At 33.7% G+C, this 14,336-nt stretch overlaps 1 pseudogene; it reads right to left on the bottom strand.

Moving 5' to 3' along the window:
• Positions 1-406: 406 nt before the first annotated feature.
• LOC120137061 lies at positions 407-6,567 on the bottom strand (annotated as a pseudogene).
• Positions 6,568-14,336: the final 7,769 nt, after the last annotated feature.

Below are 14,336 nucleotides of genomic sequence, written 5' to 3'. Positions count from 1 at the left end.
ATTCTAGTGAACAAGTTTTTTTTATCATTTAATTATTAATTTATTTTTATACCAATAAAATTATAATTATTAAATTTCGTAAATTATAAGGATAATCAGTCTATAATTTAGATAATAACAACAATTCCAATCATTATACATTTTATTAATTAGATTCTAATTTTAAATAATTTGATAAATTTAATCCATTCTATTGATAGAATTTAAACACAAAACTCTCAATCTCATTCAGAGAATTAAGGTTTGAGGTTAAAAAAACATCCTCTTATAAAAGAACCTTTCAAAGCTTCGACGTCTTTCATTTTCCAAGACAATCTGAAGTACAAAAATCAAAGCTGAACATGTTTGATGCAAATGTCCAGCATTTGAAAATATCAGTTCATAGATAAGACGCAAGTCGTTGAGATTTCTCTTTATCTCCCAGCTGCTTTGGGCAAATTAAAGGCTTCCAATTCGAGAGAAAACTAAAAGGACCAATAGGTGCAATTCTCGTTCAACGGTTGATTGGAGTGTGCATTCGCTCGACAATCCGGTTAACAGCATCGCGGGACATCACTAATGTGTCATGCTGCAAGATGCGTACACATTCAAGCCCTGCAGAATCAGTCTCATCATTAAACAAAAAGTAAAACCTAATCAAGAAAAATATCTTACAAGTCAATTTTTTTTTGTTAAGAATTGAAGGCCTCGTTAAAAAACCCCCTTCTTGATTAATGGAGCTTGAAAGAAAGCTCCTTAATCAGTGAAAGGAGGAAAATGGTGCCTTAGGATTTCATTCAACTTGAAAAACATAAGATACATCCAGAAAAAACACCCCCATCAAAAACAAAACACCATAACAACCATATACAACAAACTAACTTAACCTAATCCAACTAGCTAGGCAACAGCCTCTACTTGGCTGACCTGTTTACCACCCTAGTAACCCATACAAACTTAAGCCAATACAAAGCACAAAGAAGAGAACAAAACTTTTAAACAATAGGCCAGTACTATCAGCCAATCCCCTCCTTAGCTACTTGTCGGCCTCCAAGTTACACTCCTAGGAATCAATCTAAGAAAGATATCCTTATCAAAATTGAAGCACCAATTTCATCACCAGAGCACTGAAAAATATAGGGGCAGAGTGCGGCTTTGAAATCCATTCCACTGCATTTTACAATCAGTCTCAATAATAAGTTTTCCCTTCTTAGCCCAAACAAAGGAATAGAAATCATCAATTCCTTCCTTAATAGCTTTCAATTCTGCCAAAATAGAAGGATCAGACCCTACAGCAGTATAGAAAGTTGCTAAAGTATAGCAGTTTGAATCTTTTAAAATACCTCCAATTCCACCTTGCAACCCATCTCCACTTACTGCCCCATCAACATTGAATTTAAACATCCGGTGGAGGAGAAATCCAACAATTAACCTTCTTTGCGAAAGGAGAAATATGAAACTTATTTTCCAGCGAAGGATCCCCGACTAGTAAATCTGTCTGAATACGAACAGTAGGGTAGTAGCTAAATACCATTTAGCCAGCCTAAACCTGGCGATGAAGAATAGAGCAGAACTGTCAAGTTTCCCATTCTCAAACACCACCAGATTCCTAGCCTTCCTAATTGACTAGAACACAACCCCAGGATAAACTCCAAATAGGAGAATTTTGTCTTAGATACGACCAAGAACAAAGGGGAATGGGGTCTTGAGGCAAAACAGTAGAAATATCCCATAACCTTAGAAATTTATTCCAAATCTCTCTTGCAACAGTACAAGAGAAGAACATGTGTTCTAATGTTTCTTCATGGCTATGGCATAAGGACAAAGCACATCTTCCAAAGGAATCCCTCTCTTCTTCAACTCCCCTCTATCTGCCACTTTTCGATGACAATCTGCCAAATAAAAGTTCAACTCTAGGAGGAGCCAATCCAGACCATACCCACTTATTCCACTCGAACCTTCCTTCAGAACCGCATGATATGTCAATCTACAAGACTTGACCGAGAACAGTCCATCCCCTTTCCCGACCAAGCAAGAAAGTCATCCACTGAGTCGGATAGAACAACATTATCAATCAAGGACATTAAGGCAATCCACTGATCAATTCCCAGTCACATAAATTTCTTCTTAATTGAATATTCCAAATCCATACATTATTTTCAAACCACCAGACTCTGCTACTTTCCCCCATTTATTAGTCGAAAGCAAAAATTCTGGGGAATTGTGTTTTTAAGGTCAAATTATTAACCCAAACATCATTCCAGAATTCTATCGACCTACCATTCCTCACTTGAAAACTTTGTATTAGCTCTCAACAGTCTCCAATCTGATCCTTTTTTACATAACTGTTCAATACCTCTCCATATCCATGAATCTAGTGGAGAAACAACCTTTGTTATAGAAAGAGACAAGTTACTAACATTATTTTTACAGCAGATCATCTTTTTCCACTTACTGTTTTTATCATTTGCAAATTTCCAAACCCATTTCCCAAGCAAGACTCTATTCATCAAACTGAGATCTAGGATTCCCCCAACCCACCTCTTCAAATGGTTGACAAACCGATTTCCAATTCACCCAGTGAATTCGTTCCTAGCTTGATATTCACCCCAAAGAAATTTAGCCATCAGAGAATTTAACTTCTGAGTCACCTTGAATGGCATTTTGAAAATAGAAAGGTAAAACATCGGTAAGAGGACAATACTGATTTAACCAACACAAGTCTCCAGCCATTGACAAAGAATTAGCTTTCCATCCTGCTAATCTTTATAAAAATTCTGGATTACCGGTTCCCCATAACCTCTAATTCTTCTTTGAACCAAGCGGTAAACCAAGATATATCATAGGAAAAGACCCCACTCAGTCAATGATCATGACGAATGATAATGAAAAGTTAATAATATGTGTTACCATGTAACTAATGACGAACGCAAGCCAATAGTTCGACTATGTTTTGCTAATAATTGGAGACATCGTATATTATAGTTAGCACTATACTTACAATTGATGGCAATACATTGACATAATGTAGATTTTGTGTAGCTAGCTTCAACTTTTCATTTATGGGGCCACCATCCACCAGCAGAATTTCTTGGCATTCTCCATTTGGTTTACATAGTCACTATATTTTTGGTTTTGTGTGTAGGACCTCCAAATCCTCAAAGACAAGAAGCTGTTCAATTGTGCAATAGTCATTGGTTAGGATTCCAAACTCAAATAGCACTGAAAATCTTTGTTCTGCATTTGTTAGTAATCAGTAAAACTGCACTGTGAAATGCAAAATAGTACTAAGAATCTATACGCATGCCAAATAATAATGACTTACCTTTCCTTCAGCAGCACGAGCAGACAGTGCAATCTTCAGTCCAAGACGTCGAACCTTCTTATTCAATTTAAAGGCATGACTTCTAGGTTGGGGCCATGCATAGCAGCACCACCTCGAAACTGTTACCAATCCATAAAATCAATTAAAAGGCCATAGAAAAATAGTTGTTTAGCTCTAAAACTTCTTAAATTCAAAGAAAAAGGGAGTCACCTGGGACCACGCAGTGTTCCATGCCTGGCTCGCCCAGTACCCTTCTGTCGCCAGGGCTTCCTACCAGTCCCACTAACCTCACTAATAGTTTTTGTTGATTGTTCCCTGTCAACCATTCAATTATCACTGATATTCATGATTATATTTTGATTGCACAAGAGAGAACTGTTTAATGCAATTTATGTGGAAAATAGGAACTAGTATTAAGCTGAAAAAGAATACGGTCATAGTCTTGTAGAATTTCAGATTAACATCAAGAGACCTAACAGTGCGTGCTTCCAGTATCCATAAAGGATGAAATGGAACCTGTTGTCGTTTTGCAAGCTGCCATCGTACAACACGGTGGATAATATCCTTTCTAATAGGTACATCAAAACATCACCAGCCAAAACCATGAAGCCATGGTTTTCATTATGAAAATTTGTCACGGGAACTACAAGGTCCTCATAAAGTCCTGCACCATAAATGGTATTTTAATCCAATAGACACTGCTCATTTAAACTACAAATGCCATTAGCTATTCCTGCGATTATTGAAATGCTTAAAGCTTAACTTAGTTTAACCAGAACAAGATGCAAAATGGAAGGCGATATAAAACCCACAGTGGGGTCACATGTTGGCATATGTCAATGTGAAGATGATTTCTGGAGGCAAGTTTTAGCACAGAAACGCCTAATAAAGCGGCTGGAAACATTAACATGCCTCCATCTTTGATATCTTTATATCTTTTAGAAAGCAAAAGAAAATCTCAGAGTTTTCCTATGAGTGCATATTGCCTCCAAACACTAATATGCATCCACATTATGAATATTAAATTTTTTAAAGGCAAATAGCTACACAAGAAATGTGGTTTAATTTCCCATACCAATAGTGCGCTCTGGTACTAGTACGGTCTTTGAAGAGAGTAAATCAGATGGAAAAGCACCTCCGTTCAAATCAGGAGTCAAAATTGTAGTTGAAAACCTTCGAAAACCAAGTAAAGATGGACCACCCTACATCAAATAAAATGTAGCATGGAATAAAATACAAAGAGAGGCCATGGTAGAAGAAAGCAAAAGGCAGTGCATGAAAAAGCAAAATTATAAGTATCCTTATTGAATACTTCTAAACTATAAATGAAGGATAATGACAATAGCGAACCCATTAACCTAGATAGGCCCCCAATCCTCTTTCTAAGAATTGATTCAAACCTAATGGATAAGTATACTTGTTGAATACTTCTAAAATAAACTTAAGGATAATGACAATAGCGAACCCATTAACAAGATAACCCCCATCCCCTTTCCAGAATTGATTCAAAACCAAGGGATTCATATATTTGTGTATAGTTATTTAAAAAGAAAAAAAATGAAAAACATACCTTCGAAAGGCTAAAAGATTCTGCAAGAGGCAAGTTATCCCCAGTAATACGACACTAGGTTCTACTTAGACAGAATAAAAGAAGCAAAGTACCAGGTTAATATTACTCACAGATACGCAGCAAACAAACAATGTTGACGTGCTAGTATATTACTCTTACCTGAAGTTTGAAAGGAACGAGCTGCGACAGTTGGAGATGTGCGTAAACTCAAGGAAGACAGTGAACCAAAAGAACGTGCAATCCTTCTCGAGATTGACAAAGCCATACTCTGAATAAACAGGTACTAGTTCAATAGCATCAAGACAAATTCACCTGCTCAACAACAAAGTTGCCTGCTCATCTACACCCCAAATTTAAGATTGAAGTCCACAACTTTAGTGAAGAATCTTAATAATGTATCTATAAAGTCTGTTTAAATCAAAACGTTCGCATCCAACACTGTGACCGCTAAGTATTTGATAAAATTCCACAATAAGAAACTGGGAATAAGAAAATAAATGCCCCCAAAAACTAGTTTCCCTGAAACCGTATTGAGCTAAAAACAAAACCTACACGGTGCATATATCAATATGCTAATCAGTCATAACTACTTCAAGATTAACAACGATCAACTCTTAATTTAATATACGAACGAATAAGGCAAACGAGATCTGAAAAGCGAAGGTACAATGAGGATGGAAGCGGCGGGAACCCGGACGATAAAACGAGACCGAAGAACGTTGACGTTGTACCGTCGTGGTTGAGGGCGGCGGTTTTCAGAGAATGGAGGCAAAAGTGTGAAAAAGTGCGGCGGTAAAGCCACTCGTAATGAAAATGAAAAACCTCACCTCGCCAGTTTCCGGATTATTACTGTTTGGGCCGAAAGAAATTTGAAGTTAGGGCTTCAATTGAATGCCCGAACCACATGATCTCGGGTTCAAATTTGACAGAGCCCAATGTATGTGTTTAATTTAGACATACTTTTTTAAATAAATAATTTATACATACACAGTAACACATCACGGACAAGGGACCTTGAAATTAAATATTTTGTCTCGGAGGTTAAGACAATACATTCTAAATGCTCAACGAAGGAAGAGTGCGGGCATTGTAGCTTGAATCAGGCTTTAAACTTTTTTTGATAAAATGGTATGATTAAAGAAAATCATACACACGAAGAGTTAGAAGTACCTCGTTAATAATCTTACTAATCCTAGTTGGAAGAAAAAAGTACACTCATAAATATTTAAAGAACAAATAATACATAAAAATTAATCAAAACCACCAGTCAATATTACATCATCTTGTTGCAGTTAATCTACAATTTTTAGAGGAGGATTATCGATGAAATGAGCTCCGAAGTCATCGATGGCAGCCAAACCAGTCAAAAAATCAGCAACATGGTTACTTTTCCGAGATATATGGCTAAAGGGAGCACTCCAACTCTTTTGCACAAGAGTATGGATATATGGCAAAGTTCGGTTCGCACCCGTACTCAAATTCAATAGGCAAAAAGCTTGTATGCTATCCACTTCAACCTTTCGGATACCTCGCTCCCAAGCTCACGTTAAACTGACAAATACCCCCCATAATTCAGCTTCCAGAATCGTACAAATACCGATAAATTTATAAAAACCCACCAACCACGAACCATGACAGTCTCAAAGAATCCCGCCACATGAAGCAGTACCGTCTCCTGGATTCCGGCCCCCATCCGTGTTTAATTAAATCCACCCAACAGCAGGTCTGTTCCATTTAACCAATCCCACGTTCCCAATCGTTGAAGATTACATCGTGGAAGCACCCCACTTAGTTTCCTATCGAGCTGAACAGCATAGCCTTTGCACTTTTGTACTTCGAGCAATGGTAGAATTAGTTACCTAGAAAATCTTTCCCCAAAGGTTATTTAAAGTAACTTTTTTATCAAAAGTTTGAAGGGCTTACGATCAACTGATCATAAATATTATGATTATGATTTAAATTATTCAACCAATTGGATTGGTTCAAGTATTAAGAAGTTTGATATGCTTAAGTTAGATCTCGGGTTTGAGTCTTTATATACGTAGAAAATCTCTGCCTGATGATTCACCCATCAAAATCAGGTGTATGCCACGAATCGATCAAAATTAATTAAGACGAAGCCTTGGAACCAAAAATATAAAAATTACTATTATAGGATCAACTAGCGGTGTTTTTAAGTGTCGCTAAAAACCCTTGTGGCAAAAAAAAAAGGCCGCCAAAATTACCGCTAAAACCAACGCTGCTAAAGGTTATGATTTTTAACCTTTTTTCCACAAACGTCGCTAAAGGTTATTTTATTTAGCGACGTTTATATATTTTCTTTGAGGCGTTTGTAAAAAATAAATGTTCTGACATATAATAGTGTTTGTTCCCAAAAGTGTCGATAAAGGTCATGATATATAGCGACATTTGTGAATATAAAACGCTGTTATTGACTATGGTTATAATGGCGTTTTCTATATAAATGTCGCAAAAGATCTAGAAAACGCCGCAAAAGATCTAGAACTTTAGTAGCGTTTTTTTTTTCTAAAATGTCGATATTGAGTATGTATTTAGCGGCGTTTGTTATACAAACATCGCTAATTAACACAGATTTTGCAGATGTTGTTTTATGCTCTTTTGTTACCCAAATTAAAATTTTTAACGTGTAGCATTATCTAATAAACTTGACACCCATAACAATAAACTTGAAATCCATAACAACAAACTTGAACTCCATAATAATAAATCAAAGTTTACATTAACGTAAAATATAATATAGTTCAACATTGTTAACTAGAATAAACAAAGCATATATCTAAAATAACACCTAAGATGATGGATTATGGGGTTGATTTTTTCGTACCATCTGCATCATAGCTTGAAGTCAATTTTCAAAGTCTTCACATTTTTTCCGATATGTTGCTTCTCTCTTTGCTTTCCTCGTTTCATTTTCAGCTTTAATTTGAGTTTTAAACGACTAACTTCTAATTGGGAAGATTGACTCAGTGATTACATGTACAGAGATGAATTGGATCAAAATATTTGGTTGTAGTAATGAATGATCATTGACATCGAACCCAACCATATCTTTCAGGACCCAAAACTTCATTAATAACTTGATTTTCGATGTCATTTGCATTAACAATACCATGACTTGAAGTCGTAGCTTCATACTTCGCTCTTTTATCCCTCAATTTTTCCTAATAATCAATTCAATAATTATTTTAAATAAGAATGTCATACTATAGATATAAATATAACATAATTCAAATCTTGTGTCTAATAAATGTACCATAATTTATGTAGCTTCATCAGTCATAGGAGAGCCATCCTTTTTGTATGTGTCATGTCGAAGAGCTTTATTCGTCCAACTTTACAACCAGACGTATTTTCCTACAATGTAGAATAAAAATTAAGTCTTGCAAAAAATTAATTAATAATATAAATAATTTTCGTTACTATGTGCTACCAACGGTAAATCACTATGTGAATAATCAATAATATCTCATCATTAACTATACAAGCAAAGTTCTTCGATCAAGTTGTGTGAGTAAACTTTTATTGTTGTTTGCAAGAACACCAACATGCTCTCGGTCCTACAATTATAAATTTGTACTTATAAAGTAAATATTATAATGACATTATATTATTTTTGAAAAATACATCATACCTATCATTTCTTTGAACTCCAAAACCTGATTGCATCTTCCCATTGATACCTGAGCATTCCAGGTGGGATAGTTTGCAGCTTCTCATTAAGGCTGAGATCATTCTTGAAGTATTTCTTTTTTAAAGAACTCTTATGGTCTCTCCATCTCTTCTCTAACGCTTGCTTCAAATAATCGTTTAAGACCTCTAAAGAAAATTTCTCCTACAAATAACATAAGTGTTCAAAGTAAATATAAATTACTATTAAACTGTTATGGATTATCTATAATAATGACATTATTACCTTAACAAAATCCAAAGCTTGATTTTTTGTTAGTATTTGGCATTTCATGCCATGACTCATAATTGATCGGTAAAAGATTAGCATTACGTGCAACCATGCCTAAGTAACCTAATAGAAGACGTGCTTCTAGGCCAATAGGTTAACCAACATCATTTCTTGAAACTTTCACACGGTTTCTAGGAGGAAGTTGGTATAATTCCTTCGACGTTGTACGTCATCTAGTCATGCGTGTTCGACCATTTTCAACAATATAAGAAATAATTCAATGTAAGTTTTCAAAATGAACCAACAATTAAATAAACGTGTCAAGCATTACTTTCAATTTCTATAGCTTCTTCAACAGTAATCGAAACTTCCGAAGAGCCAATACCAGTTGATTCCTCATTATTTGTTTCTTCCTCCTATTGAGAAGCTCGACCAATCTCCAAATCAATTAATTTTCTCCTGGGTATGATATATGTAATAAACAAACAACAATTTTAGTGAAAATATTACTATTAATGAATATATTGAAGGACAATATGTTATAAGTTATAATATTATAAATTACTAAATTAAGATATAAAATCTTACTACATTGTTATGTCATATCAATTCTCATAAATATCTTCATATGCGTCTTCCCGAACCCATTGAAATTGTGTAGTATTAGTGATAGTTTTGTAACACCCCCAACTTGTATCCGACCCGGATCTGAGTCTGAGGTGTCACATTGACTTTTCAAAACTTATATTTGTATACCAATATCAAAAATTCCACTTTTATTCAATAAAAGTTCATAATTCATATCATTAAAATAAAAGTATATTCAAAACTGATCAGAGCATATATAATTCAAAACATTAATTACATGCCAACTATTTCCAATAACCAAATACAAATAATTCTAAACTCTTTTCTGATCTGATCATAGGAAAGGAGAGGATGACCTGCCTTGCCTTGACTATCGCTGCTTTGCTTCTCTATTTGCTTCCAGAAACCTACGTGTGAAACACTCACACGCTAAGTCGATGACTTAGTGAGGAATATAAAACGTATAAGGTAACTACAACTCTTAACAATTAATGCATACTTCATACTATCAAATCATAAAACCTTATATATACACTCATGTAACAAATATATCATACAACTATATCATCGTATCATATAGTATTGTGTATTGTTTCATGTTCATATAATCATTTATTTTACCTTACTCAGCTTATATCACATTCACTTGTTATCCTTTAACTCATTCCTTTTTTCATAATTCTTAGTCATATAATATATATACCATAGTCATCTATCTTATTTCTTATTTCCATTTACTTTTATTTATCATATAACTCATAGACTCTTCTTACATATTCTATATCATATTCTTGTGTACTAATTCTTTATATTCTATTAGTTCATTTTTCACACAATTTGTCACATAAACATATTATCATAACCTATCAAAATTTTAATTTCTATAATGTTCTCATATGATTTCATTTCCTAGATCTTTGTACTATGTTTTATATCACTTAAGAATTGAACCAGTTTTAAATCATTATTTCCTTGAAACATATGGAATTTTCTATACAACTTATTTCTATACATATTTCCTATTTGATGTACTATTTATTTATCTCCATTAATTTATCTAAATTCTCATTTCCAAGTATAATTCTATTATCCTAGTTCATCTATAAAGTATATTCTCACTAGACAATCATAACTATTCTATTCATATAATCCTATAATCCATCATTTTATTACATATACCTATACTTATGGAATTCATAACATTTCTCATGTACATACTTGAAACATATCATATAAGTTCATTATAATCTCTTATATTTCAACATATCAAACGAACATAATTTTTAACATAGATAATAACATATGCAATACATACAACCATTACACTCATATTCAAACACACAATTACATAACAATTAAATCAAATTTATTTCTATTTTCTCTTTATTAGCCCATGTACATTATTGAGAACTTAAGGTATGTGAGTACTGTGAGGTTGTGCACTATGCTGTCACCACAGCTCGTATAAATGCACTGAAGTGCCACGTAGAATTGCACCAAAGTGCATCGTAGAATTGCACCGTAGTGCCATATAAGATGTCCATAAGGATCATGTAGAAAATTCCTTAAGAATCATATACATATGCTAAGGACCAAATATGTGTCTCAAAAGACCTCATACATGTTCCAAAGAATACATATATATCCCGAAGGACCACATAGACCCTCTACTCTTGGCATGCCAACTATACCTATAGCTCTCACCTCATATAACATGGGCATTATTTCTTATAATTTCATATCTTCACATGTTCATATCACATATGCATATAATTTCATGTCATATTCTCATATGGTCACATAGATCGTATAACATTTTCGTGTGATCTCATAGTTTATCATTTGTTCTCTTATGATTACATATATCATATAGCATATATATATATATATTCACACATCATATGCACATGTTCATATCGTTCCTTATGTCCATGTCGTATAACTTATATAATCATACAAACCACTTATACCAGTTCATCGTGCCTATCACACTATCATATATTCATATAAATCATGTAACATATGCAATAACATATAACACATGTACTCATAACAAACACATGCTCATACCACTGCATGCGTGGCCCAGTTGGCAAAGCAAGGGCTCTTGGGATTATGAGTTGGTCTCATGTCCTAGGTTTGAACCGGGCTAGCTGGGAATCTTGGAAAAAAGTGGGGGACAGAGTGGTGGGTTCTTTGAGCCCCTCAGGAGGTTGCCTTGTAGGGTCGGGTTCTTTAGCCTGACCTTGGGAGGTCCTACGTTATAAAAAAACATGCTCATATTCATGAACTAATGCATAATACTATAGGAAATAGACTCGTCACAAGTCTTATTTCTATTAAACCTCATATTTTATCTAATATGCACTCACCTGGCCTCACTAGTCAATATCGATCTATTATTTTCTCCCCTGATCAATCTTACTTGTCAAATGTTCCGAAATTGCTTTAAGCTCAGAATCTACATAAATATACATTTTAAGGCAATTATTAGATACCTACACCTTGCAATTCAATACTAAATACTTAAATAAACTTAATAAACCAATATTCATTTGTTCCTTTAGGGGGGTATCGATACCCTCCTTAGGGTATCGGTACCCTTATTGTATTCTGGAATTCTTTTCGTTTGAGAGGGTATCGTTACCTGTTGAATGGGTACTGATACCCCCTTGCCCATAATTCACATTTTAAACTCGAAAATCATACTAAACTCACTTAATTCTTCTTATATACTCTCATTTTAACCCTTCAAACTTAACTACACTTAGCTTAGCCCACTTATATCTTTTGAACTCAACTTAATATCCCATATTCCATCTTAAATTTGGAAACCAAGAATCTTACCAATTTCTCAACGTGTTCTAAATTCATTTCTAACACTTTGAATTTCTTATTTTTGACTGATGACAAGTCAAATTTAACTTCCAACTTCAATTACTAACTCTTTTCCAAGATTTCAATTTGAAACCTCTTATTTTCAATCTCTCACAACTTGATAATATTTGAGTTTTAATCCATCTTAAGCTTTCCTTAATCTTTTCTATCACTCTAAGAATCAAAACCAACTTTAAAACGAAAGAATTAATCAACTTGAAACCAACTTACCTTTGCCATGGAGCTTACGAGAAGAGAAGAGGAAGAAGATAAAACAAGCTCCAGAATTTTCTTTCATTTCTCTCTATTACCACGTGTTGCTCTCCTATATAAAGGGAGAAATAAAATCCTTTATTAGAAAAGATCATTTTACCCTTATTACTTTCAAACTTTGTTATTAAATCCAACATCAACACTTTTCATTTAAGTCCCTAAACTTTTAATCTTTTTTGAGATTGGTCACTAAATTTTAGAATCTTTCAATTTAGTCACTAACTCCGATTTTGGGATATTACAAATCTCCCCTCCTTTAAAGAAAATTCATCCTCGAAATTTCATTGCACATACCAATAAGAACATACCTTCTAATGTACTCATGTTTCGTCATTTACTTAACATTTCCTTCCCTTAGTTCTTAAACTTCCTTTTTCCTTTATACATTCATCTACTGTCACTTATCATATACACAGTAACCAGTAACCTTAATCCATTCATGTCTTTTCTCTCCTTTAATTCTGCATTTTCCTTTGACATTTCTAAAATCCATATAATGTCACTCATCATGTAGACAGTAACATCCATTCTCATCACTCCACATCATAAATCAATCTATTCTCTTCTTAATCTCTAATTACCTCATAACAATACCAAACTTTTATTCCATCTTCAATTGACCAAGAACACAACTTGAAACCTTCTTCAAATGTAATTAAACATACACTTTACGAAATCAAACAAACTTTTCACATCACCTTACACACTTTTCTTACTTCTATATCGAACTTATTATCTACACTTACATATAACCTTTGTCATACTTAATCCTTTAATTCATTCTCAAATCAAAATCTCCTTATAAAATAAATCACATCTTTTCTTCCGGCTCTCATACTCTTTTCCTATCGCTTATACTTATCCCTGATTATCGATCTTTATCATATTTTCATAACTCTGATAATCAACTTTACCTATACAAAATATCATTCTTTATCATCTTTTGTACTTGTGTTTTCCTTCCTTAAAGCCCCTTTTTTAAACATACAAATACTTATTTCCTTGCCTACATCATATCTATATGATCAAAACCACATCCAAATCCACATCATACTTGATTAACTTAACTTTATCTTTTTTTCCAAATCTTATAACTCTATTACCTTTACTCTTACAGTTAGTCAATAATAACTGTTCAATCTAGAGCACAAGCCCTGATCAGCCAATCAAAAACATCCTTCCCAATTGGAATTTTCCCAACAGTAGTTTACTTAACTTATCAAATCCACTTTTATTCTCATACACCATATCTTATAAACCGATCACTGATGTATCCATATCCACATTAATTGATCCATTTCAAAGACTTTTTCTTCTTCAATTAACATAATTCTAATATAACTCTTAATACATTCTTCCACTTTCATATCTTTCTTCATATTCATCTTCAATTCCTTATTTAATTTTCCAGTACCAAACTTTACTGCTTAAATGGGTCTGAATTTCGTCAGATTTAATCCTTTGACATGAAATACAAATAGTTCAAACCGAGTCTGTAGTTGAGAATCATAATATCTGTCTCTATTCGTTAGTGTTGATTTTTGTGAGATACGAATTCTCTTAATTCTTCTGAGATTTCTCTAGATCTTTAACACTATTCATCACTTCTTGAAAAGAAAAATTTTAACACCAATAATATTCTTTTAGTCTAGGCACAAGCCCTCCATACCTCACTTACATACATCATTTTCCTTTGAATAACTTAACAAGAATTTCTTCAACTTATCCAACTACATTCATATCCTTACACGTTATGATTCCTTTGTTTCAAAACTCAAGCATTCTAACTTTCTCTGTCTTATAAA

Source organism: Hibiscus syriacus, unplaced genomic scaffold, assembly GCF_006381635.1.
Source record: "Hibiscus syriacus cultivar Baekdansim isolate YM2019G1 unplaced genomic scaffold, ASM638163v2 tig00110647_pilon, whole genome shotgun sequence".
NCBI lineage: Eukaryota > Viridiplantae > Streptophyta > Magnoliopsida > Malvales > Malvaceae > Hibiscus > Hibiscus syriacus.
The sequence above is the reverse complement of the archived record's forward strand: the minus strand, read 5'-3'. Positions and strand labels throughout refer to the sequence as shown.